At 47.9% G+C, this 21,539-nt stretch overlaps 1 pseudogene; it reads right to left on the bottom strand.

The window, feature by feature from the left end:
* Positions 1 to 18,950: 18,950 nt before the first annotated feature.
* LOC112830839 (nucleolar and spindle-associated protein 1 pseudogene) lies at positions 18,951 to 20,305 on the bottom strand (annotated as a pseudogene).
* Positions 20,306 to 21,539: the final 1,234 nt, after the last annotated feature.

The raw sequence follows: 21,539 nt of genomic DNA, 5'->3' as shown, positions 1-21,539 counted from the left end.
CAATTTGAAGACTTGATCATTTTCTTCAGGGTCTTTCCCTGTAGGATATTTCCCACTGTGGTTAACACATCTGGGGCTCCCTTCTTTGGGTATCCCCTTCACTCAAAGGCTATGCTAAAAGGACAGTTGCATTTTTATACCAATGGATTCCTCTCCCCTACACTCTTCCAGGTGATTGGATGAGGGGAGAGTCAAGGTATGGTTGGCCGGCAACTGGTGAGATCCTTTCTATCTAGGACCTGAGCTGAAAGTGGCAGTGACTCCAGGTGATGTACCCAGGCCCTGTGCTGAATGGTACATGGAGTCTAGCCTCAGGCAGATACTTCAGACCCCGCACACAGGTGGGGAGGCCAGCAGAGGAGGCCATTCTGCAGAGAACCAAGGGCTGGAGCACAGGAATAGTCCAGCTTGGGTGGGGCTCGAAGCTTATGCAGCTTTAAGAATATATTCTTTGAGAAAAAGAATGTGGATATAAGTGTATAACCTTGTGACCTTTAGATCCCCCTCACTCTTTCCATAACTGTTTTATTTAAATTAGTCCAAAGTGGTTTTCTGTTTCTTGCACCAAGAAGCCAGAACTCGGAGTATTAAGGCACGGACAGAGAGCAAACACGAGCTGTTTCTTCTTCTTTCAATTTTGAAGGCAAACTCAGTTCAACATTTTTGTTCCTGAGAAATGTTCCTCTTAACTAGACCACTGAATTGACAGACAAGGTTTGGGATTTTGTGGCAATAAATAAAGAAGATTCGGAAGTTATAGTTTTAGCGTTGCTATCCCAGATTTTTAGTCTGGTTCACAAAGATGCTTCTAAATCAAGTGTCTGAGTGTCCTTCAGGATTGCCATTGATTCAAGATTGCTGGGGATGCTTCACATCCAGTTCCAAACAGCTTCAGAGTTCAAATCAGAAAAAAAGTTCTCAGACTCACTAGCAAAAGATACTTTTGGAAGTGGGCAATTAACCTGTTTTGCAGGGGTCAGTGGACCCCAGGTGAGCGGAAGTGAACTGCTAGTTAGGGAAGCTACTGAGGTTTCAGTTTAGGGAAGTGACTGGACTTGCCAACATGGGACAGTGCACTCCAGTGGTCCCTCCTGCCACTCCCACCTTCGTTTCCTTGCAGATAGGGGGCAGTGTCCTGTATCGGGGACTCTGCCCTCTCTCTCTTCATCTCCCTGACAATCCAAGAGTTGTAAGTGGGATTTGGGAGACCTTGTAAGGAAGGAAATTGCGGAGTTAACATTGCCAGTGTCAAAAAGAAGAAAAACCACCTCGTGGTAGAGTGGGTTTCCATCACGTAGTCAATTCCGAGCTCAGGTTCCAGCTTGTATTCACTAACTAAGCAAGTTACTTAGCTTTCTTGGACAACGGGCCCCTCCTCTGTAACATGGGTACAAAATGAGTACCTAACGCTCTTTGTAAATAGCACAGGAATGATCAGCCACAGCTAACAGTTACATTATTTCATTCAATGCTTACGTAAGTCATATGACTAACCATATGACACAAAACAACTATTTTTAGTCCCGTTTCACAGATGAGAAAAATGAGGCACAGAGAGGTTGGATGATTTGCCTAATGTCATTTGACTAATGGCTTGTTATTTTTATTGTATCTGAGGGAGCTGGTGCAAGGAAGGCTGACCTGGCTTGCTCAAGGTCATGGCATTAGTCTGGTGAAGGGATACCATTTTAGTTCTCGGGGGAAGTTAGCAGCAGGTTCTTTTCCTACTAACTGGGGAAAACCGAGACTTAAATACTTGCAGGCTTATGAGGTGTGGGTACAACAAGCCCAAGACCCAGCAAGAGAGAAAGAAAAGCTTCTTACCCCTCCTCCAGGCAGGATGGAGCATCGGGGTATGGAGAGCTAAGAGCCCTAAGATTCTGGCAACTTTCTCCTCCGGTAGGGAGAGGAGCAGCGCTTCCATCTGTGGGGCCCAGAAATTCAGCATCAGCGGCACTGTCCATGTGGACAGCCTGTGACCTCTGCTGCCCAGAGGGGTGGCCATGAGGGACTCTCAGTGAGGGGCCCCAGTGACCCATCATTCTTTAAAAGCATGGAGTGGCTAGGGCGCCTGGGTGGCTCAGTCGGTTAAGCATCTGCCTTCGGCTCAGGTCACGATCCTGAGGTCCTGGGATTGAGCCCCGCATCAGGCTCCTTGCTCAGCAGGGGGTCTGCTTCTGCCCCTCCCCCTCCCCCTGCTCATGTTCTCTCTCTCTTTCAAATAAATAAAAAATCTTAAAAAAAAACTCATTAAAAGTATGGAGTGGAAAGTCAAATGCACTTTTATGTTTCACAGTGACTCCTACATTCAAATTGCCACATTATAGTTAAATGGCATCAGCCAGCTTTTTATTTAAGACTTACAGGCTTTGACTAATTTTGGAAACAATTTGGCGAAACCCCCACCCTGCTGCCAGAAAGGGGAAAGTCTTACTATAAAGAGATATTGCTTGAGAGGTGTTCAGGCCCTCAGAAGGATATTTTCATGGAGACCCTCCTAACTCAGTCACTTGGCTGCTTAGTGGCAAAGCCAGGACTAAATACTTCTTTGGACTTACGAGATTAGGCTGTAGAGCCATTTTGACATGGGCCCAATTCCAGCTCTACCCCTTACATACTGAAGGAATTTTTTTTTAAAAGATTTTATTTGTTTATTTGACAGAGAGAGACACAGCGAGAGAGGGAACACAAGCAGGGGGAGTGGGAGAGGGAGAAGCAGGCTCCCTGCGGAGCAGGGAGCCCCATGTGGGGCTCGATCCCAGGACCCCGGGATCATGACCTGAGTCAAAGGCAGACGCTCAACCAGCTGAGCCACCCAGGCACCCCGATACTGAAGGAATTTGAGCAAACTATTCATTGTCTCTACACCTGCCTTTCCTCCTAAGGCTGTCATGAGGATTTAATGAGATAATGCACATCATGGTTGGCACGGGCTATGCATGGTGCTGAAGATGAGCTATTACTGTAGTCTGATGTTCTTCCTACTGCTCAAGAATAATGAACAGCACTGCCTATCTCATTCTTTTGGAGTAGTCTTATTTTTTCCGTCTTTCTTGAAGTATAACCAATGTACAAAAAAGTGCACATACTTCAAGGGTACAATCTGATGAACTCTGTATCTGCTCATGAAATCATCACCACACTCAAGATAATGAATATGTCCATCACCCCAAGAAGTTTCCGTATGCCCCTTTATAATCCCTATGCTCCTCCCTTGTCCCCCAGCAAATGAAGATCTGCTTTCTATCATTATAGATTAGTTTGCATTTTCTAGAATTTTTATAAATGGAATCCTTCCATATGCACTTATTTTTTTTTGGTCTGGCTTCTTTTACTCAGCATAATTATTTTGAGATTCACATATTTTGTCTGTTATTGATTTGTTTTGGGGGGTGTCCTTTTCTCTCGCACACAGTGGACAAAATATTTTCTAGTGAGAGACGCAGCCCCGTGGAATGCTTCTTCAAGGTCTCAGCTGGGGTTTCTAGGCATAGACTTGCAGTGAGTGGCCTGGGTTTCTACCACGTGCATTTTGATTACTCAGATGTTCCCTGTGTCCTAGTAGCATGCAAGTGCAGATGGTTCCAAAGCAGTGGGACTGAAAAGGCTCAAACCAGGCAGCCCATTACACGTGCACAGACCCCATCTGCAGGGGTTCATAGGTCTGAGGTGTGGCGTGGCGGAAAACCGCTGACCTGAAGTAACTAATTTCCAAAAGTCACCTGGGCGGCGAACACTAAAGCGAAAGGAAAGGAATTCAAGTAGCACTCAGTGGAAGGAACCATGTTTTGTAGGGAAAAAAAGGGATGTTCTGTGGTGTCTGAAATACGTTGTAAGACATCCATGGGCCATCATGAACGTGGCACCTACAGGTTTCGTGACCACACGTGAATATAAGTCTGCTCCCTGGGTTTACTTCCACATTCTAAACAGAAGGGACCAGAGGGCCACCGCATGTTGTGTGCCCAGGAAATAAACAAGGGTGGTGCCAGGACGTGTCTCCACCTGTGATTCCAGAAAACCACACTGGAGAGGGCACTGAAATCAATATCAAAAATGAGACACTCAAGTTTACTGCAAAGAGCTATTTTTGCTTATTCCAAATTGCTCTGTTTCTCTAAGTAGCTATTTTCGTGGCAAAACCAGCCTCTTCCCTGGCTATGTATAGGGACGACTCAGCAGCTTAAAAACAAGTGGGAAGAGAAAAGAAATCTGCAAATAGGCTCACACCCCAGGGATAAATCTGGGGCAATTCAAATGGTGGTGTGAGTTGGTTATTTTCCCAAATATCCGGCCTCTTCAAATTCCGCCCTTGGGTTGGAAACCGTCAAGAGCTAAATATACCTGCACGTTCGAGGGTCACTTGCTAGTAAGCGCTCGGTGTTTAAAAATAGGATTTTGAAAGGGAAGGTTTCCTCTGCATCTAGCCAAGGCGGTTGCCCATGCTACCGTTTGCTCTGTTGTCCAGGGACAGTGTTTAGATGATAGCAGGTGAGGGGAAGCTTGGAGGTATTTTTAAAGCTCTCTGGTTTTCTGACGGTTCGAGAAGATGGACAGAGTGGAACACCGCAAAAAGAAGGTCACCTCAAACGTTGGCTCAGTGAGTCACTGCACAATTATTTACTGGTTCTACCTCCCCAAAATACATCACATCTGCCCACTTGGCTCCACCTCCTTGGTGCCATATTTGCCCAGGCTGCCATTATTTTTCACCTGGCCTTCATGGACTTCCTGTTTTTGCTCCTGGCTCGTCCAGGACTCTATTCTCCACCCTACAGCCAGACAGAGCTTTTTAAAAGTGGAAATCATCCCCTTGATGAATAGAAATGCATAAGAAAAGGTCTGGACGCATACCTGCCAACCTATTCATAGCAGGCATCCTAGGGGAAGAGGTGAAGGGAGACCTGACTGTCTTAACTAGGTGGTTTGGATTTTATGCAGGGAGCTGTATTTCTCTCATAATTGTAAAAGGATCTCAAATGTTTCATTTGGTCCCTAGACTCGAGGAGCTCTTAATCTTGCATTAGATTCCCAGACACTGAAAATTTGAGGAATTATGCTTGTTCCTGATGGCCTCAAGGGGCAGAAGCCATGATCACAGAGTGGAAGTCATTTTGGAAATGAACACAGAGCACGCTGAGAAGCACAGCGGCCCAACACCTGCTGGTTGGCCAGCATGAGTATGGATGACCAGAGCTGATTTTTGAGCTGAGGCTGGGTGCCCTCTTCTGGAAGTGGTGTCAGGGACTTCAGCGTCACATGTCCCTGCAGTTCTGTGACTCCATGTGATGCCCCAGAAAGCACATTTTTGTAGCCTGACTGCTGGGATTCTCCCAGGGACCGAGTCACGGTCGGCTCTCTTTCGTTTCTACCTCTAATTTCAATCAGTCAAGTATGTCCCTAGAAGCTTTGAGTTAATCTCTGGGTTCCATGTGCCAAGAAGTTCTGGACAATGGTCCTTCCATAAGAAAAAAAACACGTAAGAGGCACATGGAGCCACATGGGTTACTTAAAGTGGAAAGGGGAAAGAACTCCTGGAAATGGGGCCAAGGAGAAGCAAGCAGCACAGGTTTTCCCAGCTAAGCTTTGCCTTCAACCCTGGAAGCCACTTCACGGGGGAGCTGCCATCCAGCCAGTGTGTGCCTGCCCCCCAGGTCGCCTTCTGATTGCCTGGCTCGTTCCCTCAGGCAAGGTGCCACTTCTTGATGTAGCTCATTGTTTGGTTTCTGGAACAGAAGTCATACTGCCGTCCAAAGGGATGACACATCCTTTGAGATGTCATTATTCTTATTTTGGAATAAATAGAGATATTAGTCTGATTGGACAAGCACTTTATGGAGCCTACCTTGTTCCCTGTAGTCTCTCAGACATTTACAAATTGGTTGAACCATGTTTTTATTTTTTCTACCATCTCAAGGCCGTACCATTTTTCTTTTTCTTTTTAATATACAGAGCATGCCTTGCACAGAATAAGTGCTCAATAAATATTTGTTGAATTGATTTTCCTGTTCAGAGATGTGGCAGAAAGACCCTCTTGCTTTATGTGCATAATTCTTTTGTGTGGTATCTTTGAATTCCTTTCTCGTGGATACTGGTCACACCATCTCACACCAGGGTAAGGCTTGAGGTCGATGCTGAGTGTTGCCTGGGTCAACAAACACACATGCCACCCAAGGCCGAATATGGATTGTGGTGGGGAAGGGAGCCCAGAAATGGTAGGGGAACAAGTCCAGTCCCGTATGGACAGGGGATGAATAGGAGCCACAGGCTGGGGTCAAGGTAGGAAGTTGAGAGTGTATGAGATGAGGAACAGACGGAGTAGAGGACAAAGAAGGATGACATGGCAGGGAACCAGACAAGGAACAACAAGAGGAGCGGGGTCAGATAGCCTGGTTTCCGTGCGGGTCCTGGGATGTACCTCACCTCAGACAACCCGGTTCGTTCCACCCATGGGGTTGTATCCTCGGCGGTGAAACGAGGCGGCACGCAGTCCCTGTGAGGACTTCATGAGGGAGCTCACATAAGTGAAAACACTGGAAACTGGGAAATGGGATGCTGAGAGCTGGAGAATTCGCAAGATCTGAAAACAGCAAGTGTCTTTTTTTAAAAACTTTTTATTGTTATGTTAATCACCATACATTACATCATTAGTTTTTGATGCAGTGTTCCATGATTCATTGTTTGTGTATAGCACCCAGTGCTCCATGCACAACGTGCCCTCCTTTATACCCATCACCAGGCTAACCCATCCCCCCAACCCCTCCCCTCTAGAACCCTCAGTTTGTTTTTCAAAAGCAAGTGTCTTTGAAGAATTCTTTACAAGCATTCCTCTGCCTTCTCATCCCTCTTGCAGCTTCGTCAGGGGAACCCAGTGTGTCTGAGTGAGGGGGGTGGGGGGAATCTCGGGGTTCACTTGACCCATTCTTGTCATGTTCTAGACTAGGACATGGGCTCAGAGAGATTCAGTCACATGTGCGTAATCGGTTTGATGGCAAATTCAATGCCATCAAACCCATCAAAGTTGTCTGAATTGGACTCTTCTGATTTCAATTTTTACTTTGTTCTTTACGCCCCTAGTTTACATTCTACTTTCATTCCGCATGTCATTTTAAGGATGACTCACGCCGCTCAGCTGCTCACCATAGAAAAACGAGGTCTAACCGTTGAGTGTAGCAGAGTGGCTCACTCAGTGGTGCCCAGGCCCTGTTGTCTTCTTTGACTCTCTGTGGCGATGGGCAGGCTGTTTCGGAAAGGATGACCTTCTGCAGTCAGGATCCCACTGCCAAGGCAGGAGGGAAAAAGATGAAAAGCCTCTGCTCTCCCGTGTCCAGCATCATTTTACTCCCTCTTGCCCAAGTTAGGGTTTCCTTCCATTCTGTCTGGTGTCTCGTGCAGAGCCCGCTTCCCGCCACCCCTGTTTTATCGGGATGTCTTTGACAGAACCCTGCACCATCTCAATGGCCAGTCCCCGCGAGCTTCTGACACAATGGTGCCCGCAAACACGAGGGATTGATGTGTCCACACGCGTGTGTAGATGTGTGAAGTTACCCAGCAGAATGCTTAAAGAACCAGAGAGTGAATAAAACATGTCCTGGGTTGGTTTTGTGGGGTTTTTTTTTTTTTTAAGACTAAAAGACTAACAATGAGAAACCTGGAGAAGGATGGGTATGTTGTGTTCCGAGTCGTCCCTTCTTAGCGGATGGGAGGCGGGAAGGGCTGAGAGTCCTCACAAAGGCCAAGACTCAGCAAGGGAACCAGAAGCATCTTTTGTCACCTCATTTAGCAGACTGCCAAACGCAGCTGCCTCCTCAATTGTTAGGACACATGTCATTCTGCTCCTCCGTCCCACAGCCCCCACGGCTCAGCTGCTTCCCTGCAGCTGTGCACAGTGACCCGCCTGGGGCTCCAGGTCTGCCCCTCAGTCCTGGCTATTGAATGAGTGGCTGCTTGACCTCCCCAGACGTCGCACCCTGCACCTCCGGACTCAGAAAGCTGCCTCCCAGCCCTGCAAGGATGTCCCTGCCAGCCTGGCTCCCCACATCGGGGTCCTCCCTACAAAGCCTGATGATGATCGGCAGATCCAAGATACCCCAAAGGCACCAAATAAATATATGAATGCATACGTTTGTCAAAAACTGGCATGAAATACTGCTGATGCCTGAATCAGAGCTGGCTTGGGAAGCCCTCACTGGCTGTGTCGTTGCTAAAATGAGTCTCAGTTTTCTCGTTTGCAAAACGGGCTTCATGATCAAAATATATGCCCGTCCTCGGGGCGCCAGGGTGGCTCAGTCAGTTAAGCATCTGCCTTCGGCTCAGGTCGTGATCTTGGGGTCCTGGGATCGAGTCCTGCGTCAAGCCCCACGTGGAGCTCCCAATCCTAGACTCCTGCCCAGGGCTCCTGCTCAGCAGGGAGTCTGCTTGTTCCCCTCCCCTTGACCCTCCCCACCAACTCGTGTGCTCTCTTTCTCTCAAATAAATAAATGAAATCTTAAAAAAAAATAGTGCCCATCCTGCTTACTTTACCAGGTTCTTGTGAGGATCAAAAAGCATAAGGTCCTATGAAACCTATACAAATAAGCCCTGTACTTGCACACAGGATTATTTGTTCCATAATTAGCGAAGTGCCTTGCTCAAAATAAGTGCTCACTAGATTTGAGAACTATAGTTCAACTGTGAAATAAAATGTTATTATTTTGTGGCATTTCCTACCTGACCTTCTTATTTATTTGCCTGTCTCCTCCATTAGACTCAAAATTCTAGGAGAGTGGGAATTCTGACAGTCTTACTCAGCCATCGTCCTTATGCCTTGGGTGGTCTTGGCACATAGATAATGCTCATTAAGTAGTTTTCGAGTGTATGAATGGCAGCTTCCTGACTCAGAAGGAAGCGTTGGAGGGAGTAGTTAAAATGGGCTTAATTCTGCTGAATGCATACTGATTTAACTAGAACTTGCTGCCGGTGTAGAAATAAAAATATATTTTAGAAACTGGCCAGTTCGTCTTAGAGATGGAGATATGGGTGGAAACACGGGCAGGAAGAACAGGTGAGGGAACCGTAAATTTCAAGCAGAGAGAAAAGATTTGTTCTAAATGTCTTCTAAAGGGCTGCCTCCATTTGTGTTGCTCCAGAAGGTAGAGCCAGCACCTGCAGGGAGATGGAACTTGTGTCAGTTAAAGATATTTGAAAACGGGCTGGCTTCAGAGGTGGGAGGTATTCAAGAAGAGGCTGAATGGACTTGTGGCATTTAGTGTTGTGGGTGAATGAGTTACTACGATACTAGACGAGATAAAAGGTGGCCTCCATGGTTCCATTTAATTCTGCCTGTAGGGCTCTGGAGGCAAACACCGAAATCAATAAATAATATAAAATAATAGGGAAAGAGAGGAAAAAAGGGGGGCCTCTGCTATTTTGCTTCTTTGAGAATCTTTCCATCCGCAATCCCAGGGCCCCCTTGGGAAACCTCAGACACCACCCACACCCCTCTCAGAGTAACCTGTGGCTTACAAGCCCCTTCTCCAGCCAGACCTATGCATCTCACTGGCTTGCATGGCCTGGGTTTAGCCCTCAACCCCAGTAACCCCAGTTCTCTGCCACCCCTCTCTTCAGACCCTCCCAGGTGTAGCTTTCCTTGAAGGAGAGCAGGTGTAAGCAAGACAACTGTTTGCTTCATGCTGAGCTGGATAGAGGGGCTTTTCATGTGTGCCCTCAACGTACTCATGTCGGAATTGGTAGCCCTCTGTTGTGAATTGTGAATTGTGCCCCCTCATTCATAATGTGAAACCCTAACCCCCAGTGTGGCTGTATTTGGAGATGGGGCCTCTAAGGAAGTGGCTGAGGTTAAAAGAAGTCATGGAGTGGTACCCTGATCCCACAGGATTAGTGTCCTTATAAGAAAAGACAGCAGAGTGTACACTCTCTCTCTCTCATCCTTTCTCTCCCTGCCTCTGTCTCTCCCTCTGTCTCTTTCTCTCTCTCTGTCTCTGTGGTATGAGGACACAGCAGGAAGGTGGTGATCTGCAAGCCAGGACAGGAGCCCCCACCAGAAACTGAATGGACTAGCATCTTGATATTTTACTTCCTCCTTTCCAGAACTGTGAGGCAGTTCTTAAACCATTGTTTAAGCCATCCGGTCTATGATATTTTGTGATAGCAGACCAAGCAGATTAATACATCTTTTTAGAGGGAAAGTAACTTCAAGAAGGAAGGATGAATTGAATCTCTGTCCTACCACATACTAGCTGAGGGGCCTTGGGCACATCCTTTAGTTCTCTCTCAGCCTCATCGCAGTTATGGGTAAAAGGTGGATCCCAACACCCGTGGCAGAGGGCTACTGTGAGGATTGGGAAGTCTGATGCAGGGTACCTGGGACGCAGCAAAACTTGATCTTAGAACACGTTAGATTTAAACGAAGACACTCTTATCTTAAGAATATCTCTTGGTAGGATCACTTGGAAGACTAAAACAATAGCCATAACATTAACCACCTGCCCCCGGCAAGGCTGCCTCCTCTGGACGTTGAATCTGAGGTTTCCACTGGTTTATCAGTCACCTTATGGATCGCTGGAGGAGTGTTCATCATCTGTCAACACCAGCCTCTCCTGGGCCTCTGACACTCACATCCAACAACTCCTTCGCGTGTTCTTCTCCATAGAATTTCTGGATCACAGCTAAGTGAATCAACCGATCTGCAGGAACATTTAAGTTCTGCCCTCCTGGGACCTGCAGACACAGGTAACAATTCCATGTGCAGAATTTTCAAGTAATGATCATGGCCCGGGGGCCATAATTCATTCCCTGAGGCCACCCCCCGAAGGACGGCCGGAGGTAGCCCACTGAGGAGCCAGCCTATCGGCTTGTCCCATGAGGGCTGGCAGCTTGCTAGATCCAATCAGAGGCAGGGAGAGATTTATAGCCGATCTCAAAACACCCCGGGCAATGTCAATTCCAGACACGGCAGGAGAGGGTACTTGGTGCCAAGTTACAGGCCTTGCTTCTGAAGAGCAGTTGCCCTGAGTGTTCACCTTGAATGCTTCTCAGCGTGCTATCTCTTCTGAGTGTGCACATCTGGACCCGCAGCTAAGCAAGAACTACACATTTTTCTTGCTGTTGAAGTACAGCTCCCCGGGGACACAGCGGGTCTGGCAAACACAGAAACTTCCCGCATCCTGACCTCAAACAAGCCCACATTCTCCAGGATAACAGAGGGATAGCTTCCAAGTCGGCAAGCTGCTGTCAACAAAGAATTCGGGCATCCTTGCTTCGTGCTGAGAGGAGGCTCTTAAACATCCCACTGCCTGGTCTGAGCTTAGTGGAGAAGGAAGTAGAAAATGTGATTAACATATAACTATAAAATGTTGCAGCCATAAAAAAAAAAAAAGGAGGGAAAGAGGCAATGTTTAAGTAAGTAATGGCTGCATGAATGGCTACATCGAGCCACTTCCAAAAGCACCATCTCACTAAACAGCAGCGATCTCCCTTGCCAAGGGGAAACCGCCTTAAGGCATTTCAAAATTAGTGACATTGTGCTGGCAACCACACTAACTGACTACACAGAGACTCACTACAGTCAACTTGCTCGAGTCTCACACATCCTCATGTTAGACTTTAAAAAATAGGAGGCATCTTGCAGGAAAAATGATGGGGCTTGATTTGTTCTCAACCACACTGTCATGATCAGGTGTGATAGGTTACAGCTTGTTTCTTTCAGAGGTAAAGAAGTCATGCTGGGAAGAAAGAAAGAAAACATATTTGACATTTCTTTGTAATACACATCATCGTCCCTCTTTGTTGAGTGAGAGGGAAAGAAATCGTTCAAGAACCAGACACCACACAGTGACCAACTAAATACTTGCTCTGTGAGGGAACTCACACAAGAGGAGAGATTCACTGAGGGGCTCCCGGACGGCAGATGGTCTGGGGAGCTTATGTTCTAGAAAAGGGAGTTTCATTGTCGATATGCTAATGAAAGATTGAAGCGAGCAGTACAGCCTGGGCAGGGTGGAGTAAATCCGTATGTAAGTTCATATGTGATGGATCCATACCCTGAATCCATGAGTCCATATGTGATGAATCCGTGAGTCCAGACTAGCCAATATACAATGAATCCATTAGTCTGTGCATGATGAGTTAAAACAAAGCCCTTTTCACGGTTCAGGAGAGTCTTCCTTTGGGCACAGCACACTGGGCATTGCTCGCAGTTCATGGTCCTCTCCTGGTTCTGTCAGGTTAGAAGCGGTAGGAGTGAAACACAGCTTCCAGTGTTGATATCTCCATAGCAGATGATGCTGCAAGTGGGAAGTTCTTTTAGAGAATGGAGTAGGAATGAGGCGGGAACTGAGGCAAGTACCCCGGAGTCTGCTCTGAACAGCATCACTGCTGTGTGGGGAGGAAAAGACGAAGATTTGCAGGCCTCTGTGTATCTGTAGCCCATTCCAGGCGCTTCAGTTCCTCCACCCCCCCAACCCCCCCAGTGATCTTTGGCAATGCCCTTCCAACCCCGATGCTACATGGCTCGCCCTTCTGTTTACGCCTCTGGCTCACACCTCTGCTTTGGCTCGCCCTTCACTGCCAACCTGGAGAAAACATTCTTCTTGCTCAATTTTGTTCTCTTATAAATCCATTCTCTTGGATAGGGTTGACTTCTCCTTAAATGATGTTGTTTTTCTATCTCCTGCCACAAACCACTTTCCACACTAAATGTTTGCTAACTTGAACCAGAAGAGTGTCAAGTTCTGGGGATGAAATCAGCCAAGGCAGATGCAAGGATAATGTTCTCCTCAGTCTCTGGGTTCAGACTGTCTAACGCAGCCTGATCCCCAACAGGTACAGGCTAAAAGGGGCTCCTGGCCCAGGCCCTGATGCGGCGCAGCGTGGTCAGCTAGCAGTGTGGTTAGCTATGTGACAGAGACCCGAAGACCCTGACTTCAGTCCTTTCTCTCTGCCACTTACTAGCTGTGAGACCCTCGGTAAGAGATGTGTCCATGTTGTGCTTCAGTCTTAATGATTATAATTAATAATTCAGGAGGCAATTATAGAATCTCTATGGGTGTACAGGGTGTTACAGGAAGTAAAGGAGATTCTGCTTAGAATAGCACTGAAAACCTTTTTAGGACCCTATAAAAAGGGAAGCTTATGTTTTTCATACAGATAGGATAGTTCTGTATCTTGATTGTGATGGTATTTTCATAAACCTACACGTGAGAAATGGCATAGAACCATAGACACATTGCCCCAGGGTCAACTTCCTGGTTTTGAGGTTGGGCTATAATTACATAAGAACTTGGGGAAACTGGGTAAAGTTTTGTGCTCTCCTTTGAAATCAAGATCCACAAAATGAAGTTTTGTCTGTCTTTGTACTATTCTGCAACTTCCTTGGGAATCTAAATTATTTCAAGATAAAAAAATACCAAACCAGAAAGGTAAAAAAGAGGTGGGGTGCGAATAGCTAGGAATACAGTTTTCTTATTTATCTGTGTGTTTGTTTTATTTTTTTCGCAGCTTTACTGAGGTATAAGTGACAAACACAGTTGTAAGATAATTGAAGTGTACAATGTGATGATTTGACATACATACGCATTATGAAAGGATCTCCCCATCAAGTTAATGAACACATCCATCACCTCACAGTGTTTCCTTTTCTTTCCTTTTTTTTTTTTCTCCAGTGAGAATCAGATTCTGAGATTTAATTTCCTGAACTACCCTACTCTGTGATTCCATAGCTCTGTTTCCTGACCCTGCCCTCCTTTCTCCTTTGCCGGTCATCACCACGACCCTTGGTTTAGGGCACATGCTGTCCCTCAGAGAGTTTTGCCTTCATCCTTTGGGGCAGGGGTTGCCTCAGAGCAACACTCCCATGGGCAGGTCCCCCACCCCTGCCCCATGCCTGCAAGACACACACTCCATGTGTTGTGACTTCTCGGGGAGGCTGCCAGGCTGGAGGAAAGGCTGTACAGGGAGAATCCCGTGGCAGGAAGGACTATCTCACTGTGTGAACAGGACTCTCCCCAGTCCCACGGACAGCAGCAAGGGTAGACAGTAGGTATTGCTGAGGACTGAATGTTTGTGTGACCCCCAAATTCATTTGTTGAAACCTAATCCCCAGTGTGATGGTATTTGGACCTGGAGCCTTGGGGAGGTGGTTAGGTCATGAGGAGCCTCCATGAATGGAATTAGTGCCCTTATACAAGAGACCCCCAGAGAGCTCCCTCTCCCCTTCCATCACGTGAGGATACAGTGAAAAGGTGGCCTTTTACGAACCAGGAAGTGGGCCGTCACCTGCCACCGAATCTTGATCTTGGACTTGCCAGCCTCCGGAATTGTGGGAGATTAGTGTGTGTTGTTTAAGCCACCCACTCTGTGGTAATCTGTTACAGCAGTCCGAGGAAAGTAAGACAGGTGCTGTTGGTGGTGGCCACAGGCTTTGGATCGTGGGGATGGCCAAGCCCGGATGAAAGGCCTGCCTCTGAAGGACGTGGTAACTCATGCCACAGAGTTCTGTTATAGCGAGGATGAGAAAACATCCCATGTCTTTTCCAGTCAAGAAGCAAAACATTAATTATGAAGAATTTAAAATGTTGATAAGTTCCACAGGTGTTAAAGTCCAGAAATTGCGGGCAATTGGGAGAACTGTATGAGCTGAGGAGTGGGGGGAGGAGGGAGGGAGACAGGCAGCAGCAAGGTATTGATGTTCCGTGCAAGTCCCACCTGGTACAAAGTGTTTTGAATGTTCGGAAAGGAACAGACTCTACCTGTGACGGCCTGTAAAATGCAGGGGCTGATGCATTCTGCGGAGAAGAGGTTCTCTAGGTGTCTCGAAGGGGGTGGAGAGGTGAGAGAGCTACCAGACGCGGCCTGGAGGCCGGACCGGAAAGGGGAGCTCTGGTGGCAGACAAGCCCGTGTGGAGGGGCTCTCCTTGTCTCCCACCCAGCTGAAGAGACCTGGAGCCTAGAAACGTGGGACAAAGAAGGGCAGATGTTCCCCAGCCTTTGCAGGAGCAAGAAAGGTGGCCCAAATTCTCCTTTTTCCCGGTTGCTGAGCATGTGCAGAAACACACACTCCCCTGATCCACAGTGAGGTCCTCCCGGAGCAAGAAGGTATCGTACATCCCGGGGCTGTTGCTGGTCACAACCAATGAGGTGAAAGGAGCAAACACACTTTCAAAATGCAGGCGCCACGACAGCTCGCATGGCGGAGCAGCCTCGGAGAGTCTCTGGACCTCAGTTTCCCCAGCTGTGAAATAGGCTTGGGGTCGTGCTGGGAGGGTCACTTGGGGTTGCGAACGGGCTTGGAAAACGGGGACACCTCCCACACTAGTTCCTATTGCTATTAGGACAGATGAAGAAGCTGAGGTTTGCAGTCTGGGGGCACCTTCCCGGGGAGAAGGAAGGAGCCGTGCTTCAGATGCCTGGCATCACTGCAGAGGAGTTAAGATTGCAACAAAGGGAAGAACCGAACCACACACAGGACGTGCTCCGGGACGGAATAGCTTCAGGGGACTCGGGGAGGGCCCGCAAACGTCTTCAAAGCGAAAGCGGGAAAACGGCAAGTATGCACATCAGGCCACGGAGGTCTGTGATTAAAGCAGAACCGAAAGAACAAATAGCGAGAATTAACGTTCTGCAGACAAGAAAGGGCCGAGGAGGAAAGGCCTCTGCTCTCCCTGCAGGCGCTTCCTTCCTCAGGCCCAGGGAGGAGGTGAGCGGGGCGGGGAGCTTTGAAGGACAAAACAGGGCAAGTCCCGGCCAGGACTTCGCTAATGAGATAATGAGAGGGTGCTAAGAGCAAGTTCCAGATCTGTCAGAGAATGTGGGCAGGACTGAAGCTGGAACACAACTCGGCAGAAGGGAAGTAGGGGATTTTAGCATCAGAAATCCTGCCCAATGATACAGGAGCTTGGGAGAGGGAGGACCCTCTCTGGAACATTCTCCTGGCAGCTGCTGCCTCCGCGTCCAGAGGGGAGGGGAGCTGGAGAGACAGCGAAGCCTGGCCAAGCCCATCCACACCCACCTGCTGGGGCCGGCACCCCTGCCTGCTCCCCGGACAGCCTGAAGTCACTTCCCACTCCGCTCCATGTCACACCTGCACAGCCCTGTGCATCAATACCAGGCTGGGGTTTGAGCGGCACTACTGTCAGTGGCCAGCACTGACGGGGGGAACTGAGGCACAAGTGTGCTCCCCAAGGAACGTGGGAGCCTCCTCCTCCCCTCCTCCAAGAGGCCCTGATCCGGCTTCTGATCTCAGTGCCACTCCCTGCTAACCACGTTTCCTAGCAAAGGGATTTGTCCACCTCGCCACATCTCTGTTTCCCCAACTACCAGATGGGAATGACATCACCTGCCTCAGAGGATGACAGGGAAGATCACCCGAGACAGCAGGTGCAGTGCCCAGGCTTACACCTCAGTGTGGCACTCAAGACAGTCCTTCCATCCCAGGGCAGGAAGGGAAAGCCAGGTGCCTGGAGGGCAAATAGGGTCTTAGTTTGCGGCCGCCCGGACTGCGCCTAAAGCCAGCACATAGACATTGGCGTAGGCTCAGAGAAGCCACGCTCTGCTCCTTTGGCTCTCTCCCATCTTTCCAAGCCCAGGGGTGCCTCTTAGAAAGTGGGAAAGGCTAAACCCCTTAAAAGAAATACCAAGTGCCAGGCTAATGCTGTGGTGGGCAGTGGGGGCTTAGCCCCCAGGGTCTGCCTTCTGGCTTTGTCGTTGGCCCCATCTGCTCCTGACTGAGCCCCATGTTCACTCCTCTGGAGCCCTCTGGCTTCTTTCCTGGTTTTGGCCACTCTGTCTGCCCATGCCTTCTGGTTGGGCCCTTCCCTTTCTGAACTGGTTCTTCTGTAGCATCCCGCTTTTGCAGTTCCAGAAGCCTTGGGTCGAATGTGCAAAGTCCCCCACCTCACCTCGGCTGATAGATAGCACTAATCGACACGGAGGGTGAATGAAGCTTAACTTGGGAATGTACTTGCCGCCCAGGAGTAGAGAAGGTGTGAGAGAGGGAGGGCGGCAAGTGGTATGCAGGGGCGGACGTGGAGATGCCAGATTTGCAAGCCAACACAAACCTTCAGAAGCAGCAGGATGACCCCTTGTCGAGGAAGACCCCCCTCACCCCGCAGGCTATTTGGGGAGAAAATGAAGCACTAGATGTGGGGCTCCCATGGGCTTTGGCAGCCCTTACCTTTTAGCTGATTTCAAGGGCAGAGTGTCTGTGGGCTGAGGCTGTGCCGGTCATTGGACTGGGCCAAATCCCCCTTCCACCCCCACCACCCTGGAGCACAGACTCCTCACCTAACAAATGTGGCCAAGACCCGCTAGCAATGAGCTCAGCTTTTTATTCCCCTGCTCCAACATACAGTGTTGGAGCTGTGAGATCCCATTAGCTCTCGCCCGACCCCGGGGCTTTAAATTTTCCACTGAATTCATTTTAACCAACATTTATTGGCTGTGCAAAGCTCTGGGCTCAGCACAGAAAAGAAAATGGTGAATTGGCCCCGGGGGAGACCGCAGTGTAACAGGACCAAACCTGTAAGCCCAAACTTCCAGTATAAGGCAGGCCACTGGACTGGTGCAAGAGCAGCCCGCTGGAGGGGGTGGGGGCCAGGGCAGCGGGCGGGCTGCAGGTCAGTGAGAACTGCGGGGAAGGGGAGATGTGATGTGGGCCTTCCTAGCAAAGGGTCTTCAGACAGAGGGGACCTTATGAGTAGAGGCCTAGAGGAGGGAGTGTGGGCCAAGCCTGTGGCAGGCGGTGGACAGAAGCTGGAGAGGTCGTTGGGGCCAGATCACAAAGGGCATTGGTTAATATATTTGAACTTGAGGGCCAGAAGTGTAAGGGGCATCACAGGGGTCTGCGATCTCCCAAATTGTATGGAAGTGTCTGAATGTGCATGCATTTTTTCGAGTGGAGACTATATATTTCATTCAGAGTCTCAATGAGATCCATCACTGCTGATAGAGACCTTGGGGAGCCATCAGAACATTGTTTCCATTTAAAAATTTTATTTTAGCAGTTTTCCAAACAACCCAAAAGTAGAGGGAACAATATGAGGGACTCTGTCCAGCTTATGGCCGGTCTAGTTTCTGCTGGACCTCCACCTCTTCCCACCCTCCTGGATTAATTCGACGCTAAGCTCAGACATCACGTGGTGTTTTTTTTTTCAACTCAATCATGAAGTAAATTTATTTACAAAGAATCTACCACCATGAGAAAACATTTATGAAAATCTTAAACAGTACAAAGCTCTACCTAGGTGCAACAAACATGGCTGTGAGGCTGAGCAACTCTAGTCTTTTCCATAAAGTGAGTAAGATGTAACTCTGACAGAGCATATTAATCCTTGAAGCAGCAATCCTCAGATTTCAGTATGGCCCTGTATATTTTTAAGGCTAGAATGAGCTATAGAGTTTTTAAGAATATATTGAGTGACAGAGGGCATTTCCATCAAGTGATTGGAACAAGTGTGCATAGGTAACAAAACACTTCACATAGGTAGAATATTTATGCCATTACCAACCTGTCTGGGTCCCTGTTTCATTAAGATGACTCGATCCTCTAGAGAAGGATGAGGTGGCTTTCTCAGCTTGTTAGTGGTTTAGGTTCTATTAAAGGTTGTGGTACAACCACCTACCCTCAGGTAAATGCTTCTGTCTGGAACAGGATTCCAGTTCTGTCAGCAGAGGGAACTTGACATTAAAAATCTAGGTCAAGAATCTATAGGACGAGTCTCATTAGAAAACTGAATTGTACAGAAACTTAGGTAAAAACCATTTCAAAGAATTTGTGAGCTTTAAGGTCAGTAACAACTTTTCAGGGATGTAGTATGTGAAGAGAACCACCAACACTACATAGATAGTGAACAAAGAGCAGAAAAAAGTCTTTTGACTAAAGTGGGAAAGACAGAAAAATATTTACAATAAAGAAAGGGTTCAGTATAAAATACTATTGACAGGATGTTAAAAAATTAATCTTCAGCCATAATGAGGCCTTTTCGAGCTCCTAAAACCTTTGCTTTCTTCTCCTTTCGTCTTTGCTCATGTTGTTTCCGTTGTTCCTCCCTAGTCTGGAGAGGAGGTTGTTGGTAAGTTTTCTTGTGGAAGCTAACTCTGTTTACGTGCCCTTTCAGAGAATTATTTTCTTTAGATTGACTCCATGGTTTCAGCTTGCCTTTGTGTGGCTCATAGTTGAGGGGACGAGACAGACTTGCTTTGAGATCAAACACTGGCTTCTTGTTGGAGACTGGAGTCTGTGCTGCCTGAGTTGTCAGTTTGAATGGGGTAACAACAGAGCAGAATTTCCATTTGTGGTCTTTAATTTGTCTGTCCCGAGCACAGCCTGGCCTTTTGGGGTACTTCCAGGTATGATCACATGTGCAGACTTTCTGGCCGGAGTCTTGGTCAGAGTCTTGCTCATTATCTTTGGTAGCAGCTGAAAACCTGACATTCATTTTAGTAGCCGAGAGAACGGCTCGCTTGGCGGAGCCCTTCCCACACAAGGTGCTCCGGCCTGCAGCGCCCAGGGGCCGGCCCGGCAAGCAGCGCTGGCTGGTGGGGGTGCAAGCCGGGCGGAGCCTTCCCCGGAGAGGAACCAGAGTCACCACCGCTCCCTTGGTGACCAGCTGCTTCTTCAGTTCATTAAATGAATTGTGTTCTTCAAAATGTTTCTTTTTCTCTCTCAATATATTGATCAATGGACTCCATTTCCTTAAAGCGAGCCTCATGAAGCTTCTTAAAGTTTGGAGTAGTGCTTGTATTTCTTTTGCTTTTTCCAGGTTTGGAAAACCCATCTGTGTAGAGAGGCTTCTTTCTTTCCGAAGGTACCTTTGAATCTTCATTACCATTTATTCTTCTTTTTCCTGAGGAAACGGCATTCTCCTCTCCTTGGCTCTCACCTGGTGGTGAAGGAACTTCTGCAACTGTTCTGAGATCCTGGTTTTCCTGCTTCTCTTGATTCTGGGAGTCAGGGTTCCTGTGGACCATCCTGCACCTTCTCCTGGTTTTGGTGCCATCGTCAACTGGCTCCCTCTCAGCTTGTTCCTGGCTGCCACTCTGCATCTCAGCCTTGTCACAAGACGATGCAGAAGTTTGACTTCCATCCCGATTATCATTTTCTTTTTTTTACCTCGTGTTTAAAGGTGGGCTTTCAAGGCTTTTAACAACTTGTCTGCCCTCAGGTTAGCTCGGAGGCCCAGATTCTTGGCTAAGTTCTGCAGGTCGCTGTACTTGAAGGAGTCCAGCTCCTCAAGGGAGGGTACGGCCATGGCAAGCTGCATCCAGGCGACCACGCAGAGGACGTGTACTCCAGGATCGGCAGCGAAGTTCAAAAACTCTGGCGCCCCATCACGTGGTTTTGATTGTAAATATTTAGTATGTGTCTCTAAAGGGTAAAGACTCTTAAAAAAACAAAAAAACCCCCACACAATACCCTTAAGTCATCAAAAATGTTTAACAATATTTCCTTAATATCATCAAGTATGTAGTCAGGTGTCATTTCTCCCCATCCCACGCCCCCCCCTTTTTTTAACAGTTTACCTAATTCATATAAAATCTGTAGATGGCTTTCTAGGGCCCCTTGAATTCATAGGCTCCCCTTTCATCTCTCTCTCTCTTTTTTCCCTCTTGCAGTTTGTTGTTGAAGAAACCTGGCCATGTGTCCCATAGAGCCTTCCATAATCTGGATTTTGTGGGCTGCGAGCCTGTGGTGTCGTGAAACACCTACCTCTATCTGTGTGCTTCCTGTAAATTGCGGGTTAGAGCTAGAGACTGTATCAGATGCAGGTTTGTGTCCTTTTTTATTTTTTCTCCAAAACTACGTCAGGAGGTTCAGAATGCCTGGTTGTCTCCCTCCCTGCCATCAGTGAGATTTTAAGCTGGGAAGAGAAGTGCTAGATATTTCAGAAAGGTCTGCAGCTTGGGCAGAGGGAGGGAGCCTAGAGGCAGGGAGGCCAGTTAGGAGCCTCCTAAACCAGTTGCTGCCCTTCCAGCCTCACAGATGATCTCCTGCAAACAAGGGGGCCTTTGTGTTTGCATTTAGAAGGCCCTGCTGGAGCTGCTGGCTTGTTTTTGTGACCTGGAGGGACTTGGGAGCCACCTGAGGGCCATGAAGCAACTAAATATGGCAAAATAAATGAGGCACTTCTATGGCTATGTTTGCTTTCTCTGTGTCTGCCTGGAGTTTGCTAGGTGAATTAGATTTCCAGTGTGCTGCCCCTCCCGAGAAACATAAAATCCCCAGGGGTTAGGAGGTGGGATGGAAGTGACGGGATCCAGGGAGAACCCCCTGCCTGTGTGGTTTGGTATGTGTGTTTTAAAGGAGAAAAACAGCAGCTGGCTTTTAATGGCAAATGCTTCCACAGTGAAAAAGCCCCAGATTGCAATATCTCATCTTTCCAAAAAGGTACAAGGAACTTAATGTTTGAAAGTGGTTTTAAATTTCTATGGGGGCCCCAAATATTCTGTTGTCTCTATTCCCATCAGTTAGTCTCTGACTCTCTTTGAAATGCAGGAGAGCTAGAGAGAGGGAGGAGGGGGGGAGGGAGAAAAGCATGTCACAT

Source organism: Callorhinus ursinus, unplaced genomic scaffold (assembly GCF_003265705.2).
Source record: "Callorhinus ursinus isolate GAN/ISIS: 27379988/994484 unplaced genomic scaffold, GSC_fseal_2.0 scaffold20, whole genome shotgun sequence".
Classification (NCBI taxonomy): Eukaryota; Metazoa; Chordata; class Mammalia; order Carnivora; family Otariidae; genus Callorhinus; species Callorhinus ursinus.
Note: the sequence above shows the minus strand (reverse complement) of the source record. Positions and strands in the feature narration are given on the sequence as shown.